Raw genomic sequence first — 5,157 nt, 5'->3', positions numbered from 1 at the left:
GCTCCACAGTCACGAGCATGATGCCCTATATTCAGGCAATTGCAACATTGCATCTCATGGCAAGTCCCATGATGATGGGAACTACACTTCTCACACTTAGGGAGTTTTCCCTCATATGACCTGCGCGGTATGGGAACGACAGGGGTTTCCACTTGCTGTTGTGGTATAGCCAGCTTTTGGGCTCTCTTGCGTTCCTTTCGGGCTTGACGTTTTCGTTTCTTGTTCTCTGCTTTCTGACTTTGCGAGCCCGGAACTGTTACTGCTGGGTGACTTCCTGGATGGATATCACGATTGGGAACTTCATTCCCGTCAGCAGCATTGACCGTGTTGATAGCGCTACGGTGCGTCATGACCGCGGTTACTGCAGCCACTACGGCAGCTGTAAATACCGTTTGAAAGGTAGCGGCGTCCATGGGGAAAGTAGAGGTCTCGTTGCTTGGCTGGTTGTTTCCGGATGACGACATGATTCTGTAACACGAAAGAGTAAGGATTTGTGAGCGATTCTGGTTGACCTTGATGTACTTAGATTGTTCATGACAAGAGTAAGTGTATGATCTCGAAAGTTCGACCTACATCCCTATGATGCAGTCCTGGTTAAAGAATGAAAGTATGTTCGCGAAGGCTTGACCTACATCCCTATGATGCAGTCCTAGTACGGAATGGGAGTATGTTCGTAGAATGGTCTCAAGACGTCTGTCGTTCGAACTGAGGTATCGTGGGTTGGTGAATAACAAGATTCAACTACTGAAAGAGACTTGGAAGTGTCTCTTGGAATAACTCATCACAATCCAATGACTTGACTAAGGTATGATTCAGGTAGACTCCAATGAAAGTAAGATAAAAGTACTTGGATGAAGAATGACTCAAAAGTTAGCCGGCTGTCAATACCTTTGATATTCACGATGTAAAGATTCAGGAAAAATGACCTTGTAAAGGTCTTACATCATATCCACAGAAGATAGTTCCTGACAGCATAAAGACCTAACTAAAGTACTTATGGTAAGGATAATTTCATAGAAAATACCACATCGGGCATAGACAGAAAAACACGATTTCTTTTTATAAGGGAAAATAAAGTAAAGCGTCTATTACGGCGACGGTCATCCCTCTGGTGAACTCTTAGTTCAACCAATTGACGTTCCACGTCAAGTAGGTGTCTTTCGCACACCATCTGGCGTACTCGGAGCTCTATGACTACAGCTCGTGATTCAGCCAGTGTTTGCAACAGGATTTCATGGTTTCTCTCTGATCTCTCGTGAGCATCCTCTAGATGAATGGTGTGGAGGGTATGCATCCTAGCATAGGCGACTTCTTCTGAAATTTGATGTAGGGCCGTCCTGCCGTGAATCTCATTTCTGGCCTCTCTGCGGACCAAGATTGGCAAGACTATATCTGCTAAGCCCTCATTGCTCAAGTCGTAGAAGCTTCGATCGCCGTCAAATAGCATAAACTGATCTCGTCATTGGCTCCTTGTTTCTAAGCGTTCCACTCACTCATGGTCAGGCCATGAAAAAGCCGGAAGAGGGTTAGGAATTGAAATGGGAGTTACTCGAGGTAGGTTGCTTAACCTCTGGCTCGGGGTTAGCATTATAAGAAAAGTCTTCATCACGGTGATCATCCAAGGGGATAGGATGATCATTCTCTGGTTCTTCTCCAAAGCAACCAGCTATGACTTCATTCGGAAGACACTGGTTGTCAAGGGGATGGAGTCCAGTTATGATTTCTATGCGAGAATTTAGGGTAAGAAGATAATTATTAGACGAACTATCTAGATAATTATTTAGGAAACCTTCATTAGTTACATCGCTATTTGTGAAGTGCATACCAGCTATGTGTAATCTAAACATGATAGACCTTCGAATAAGTGACCTTAATTCCTTATTCACACAGAATAGGGATAAGGCAAAATTATCACAGATTCTGAGTCTATAACATCCTAATTACATGTAGCCTCAGTGTATCCACTTAGCAACTATTCAATCTAGTAATGAAGATCCCATTTTAATTCTCAAGTATAAAGTATTTACTGTAGCACCAAAAATACACCTATAGTATTTTAAATTTATTGTTATGTTCTATTGTTCTCATTGTAGTAGGGTTGGTAAGATTTTAGCATTGTTGCAACCACACACTTAAACTTAGGCACATGCTAGTCAACCCTCGGATAATATAGGCGATCAGGCTATATCTTCCCAGTTTTGACCATATGTCTCTAAGCCCACTTGTGTTGTCCAACAATCGAAATTCTTTTGTACTGTCCTAATGACATTGATTTTAGTATGAATGCAGCACGTATACTTACTTAAATATTTTACTATTTAAAGTATAAACTCTTGGTCAGAGTATTTTTATTCCCTTATGTATTTATAGTTAGTATATCTTTTATGGGTTGATATACTTAATTCACTATAAACAATGCTCTGATACCAATCTGTCGCACCCCAAAACCAAGAACGGCGGAAACGTTCTGGGGCGGAGGACGTCATGTTTAATATCAACAACAATGTAAAGTAGTAAACAAGCAACAACATCATCCATTGCATTAATAAAATAATTATTATACAATTGTATTCTATCAAATTTTGATAAACACTAAAGCATAAATCAAAATGAAAGATAAGTCTTGAATAAGCTTCATCTTCCTCTCTCCTTGCATCGGTACCTGTCTATGATGACCTGAGGATACAAGTAATTTTGAAAACGAGTATCAGCTATAAAGCTGGTGAGATCATAAGTATTAATGTGTCTTAATTTGTGAAAAACTTATAATTTCTAAGACTTGACATTGCTTTGAAAGAAAGCTAGTTTAAGTATGAAAATGTTTGTAATTCAACTGAAAATGTTTGAAAATCCCTAGAAATCCCTATGATTCCTATTAGTAACAAAAAGGAGTCTTCTACCAAGACTTAACTGTTCTGCATGTAGTCTTCTACCAAGACCTAACTGTTCTGAATGTAGTCTTCTACCAAGACCTAACTGTTCTGAATGTAGTCTTCTACCAAGACCTAACTGTTCTGAATGTAGTCTTCTACCAAGACCTGACTGTTCTGAATATTACCCTTTTGTGCTAGGGTAACTATCATTGTTAACTTTAAGCCATCCGTAGATGTACTCTTACCTCTGTTGCTAACAGCTGGGTATAGGAATAGTCAATCCCTTAATTGCGTACCTGTAATGGTACCAACCGTTTGACATCCGTGGATGTACTTTTACCTCTGTAGCTAACAGAGATTCTAGGAATGGTCAATCCCTCAATACGTATCCTTGGGTACTAGGATAATAATCCATTCTATCTCGTCGATTATGTGATTTTATCACAAGGTAAAAATAAGAACACGGATTTGATAACAGAGTCGATACATATAAAATGTAATAGGACTCCTACTGATATATCTATGCACAAGTACTCCTATAAGTATAATAATGTAAATATTATAGTAGAGTACGGTAAGGTTCTACGTGTGCTAGCTAGAATGTGTGGTCTCCCTATCTAGCAAGTATAGTAATGTAAACGTTCTAGTATGGATGTATATGTTCTCGTCCTAGTATAATTGTACATGTAATGTATATCAATGTTCTAGAAAGTATTGACTCATGAATGAACTGACTCATTGTATGATATCGCGTTCTAGTAATGGTTCTAGTATCTTCCTGAACTACCCCTATGGTAGCTTTCTAGTAATCTAAGTTGTACGTATGGACGTGGATGTATACCCTTGCTACTCAAGGGCATAGGATAAACTGGAAAGACCTTTTATGACTATATATGTACACATGATATATAACAAATCTTTAAATGACCCTCGGACGAATACCCAATGTCCCACCAGACCACATCTCAAGGCGCGAAAAGGAAATAGGGTGGATAGTCTTCCTAAGTCTTTTAAACATTTCTTACATAACTATACATATAGAGGCATGCAATTTATAATAAGATAAAAGCATAAGTAAGTTTTGTAAAACATTTGAAACAGAAATATTATTTTAAGAGAAGATCGACTTGATGTCAATCCATAAAGCAATTTGAAGGAATAAGTATAATAAAACAGTTTTGAGTATAAAGAACATTTGTTTGATAAAACAGTATAAGTACAAAGAACACTTGTTTGAAAACACAGTTGTAAATGAGTTTGAAATATGATGACAGAGTAAGACGTACAGTGTAATAAGTAGTTGAAAACATATAAAATGTTTATAAAAATCTTTTGAAGGAAAACTATTTGGTAAAACGGCTAATGAGTAGCCAAATCTTTTGAATGCTGTATATTAATCACATGTGATTGATGTAATAAGTAATATAATCCAACTTACTAATCACATGTGATTGACATAATAAGTAGCATGATTCTACTTGTATCCCCCCCCATAAAACATTTGAAATAGTTTAAAACATTAGTTAAGGGGTATGAACTCACCTGCAGTATGTGACTGGAAGTGAACGGCTGTTATCGTACGGAAGGATCGGACAAGTGCTTGGTGTCAAGTGATGACTTAGACACACACAATGATCCTAATTACATATGAAGACATATGTATATAAATAATTAGTGATTATAACACTAATTATATAAGTAATAACATTTAAGCGCGACGACAACACTTTTGGTCAAGTGCTAGGAGGCTAATGGGTTGCAACAAAGGAGTGCAATGCCCCTAATGGAAGTTTAAGGTCAAAAGACCATATTCATTAGAGTTTACGGCCCAGGGGAGTAAGCTCCTGGCCGTAAACTCTCAAACAAGGCTTGGAATGGTACTTTGAATTACTACAACTCTAGTGGGAATTGTTTCAAGGCCTATACAAGTGTTTGGGCACCACATTAACTCCTTTGGGGAGTTTACGGCCCAAAGACCCTTTTCCCTTGGAGTTTACAGCCGTAAACTCCCTTGGGAGGGTTCTTATTGTCCTTTCAAGTGTCTAACAATTCTAGGAACAAGTCTAGGCTTCAACCATTTGGTTTGGGAAGGTTTAAGGCACTAAATGGGACCATTTGATGGAGTTTACAGCCATAGAACTCTTTGGGCCGTAAACTCCCTCACACATGAGGTCCTAAGAATTTTAACTAGTCCATATCTCCTCTAAGTACTTGCCCTAAAAGTTTCTTGGCCTATGGAAGTGTTTAGGGTGTCCTTTGACCCCATTTAAGGAGTTTACGGCCC

This window comes from Lactuca sativa, chromosome 1 (genome assembly GCF_002870075.4).
Source record: "Lactuca sativa cultivar Salinas chromosome 1, Lsat_Salinas_v11, whole genome shotgun sequence".
In the NCBI taxonomy this organism is placed as follows: domain Eukaryota; kingdom Viridiplantae; phylum Streptophyta; class Magnoliopsida; order Asterales; family Asteraceae; genus Lactuca; species Lactuca sativa.
This window is presented reverse-complemented; position numbering follows the sequence as displayed.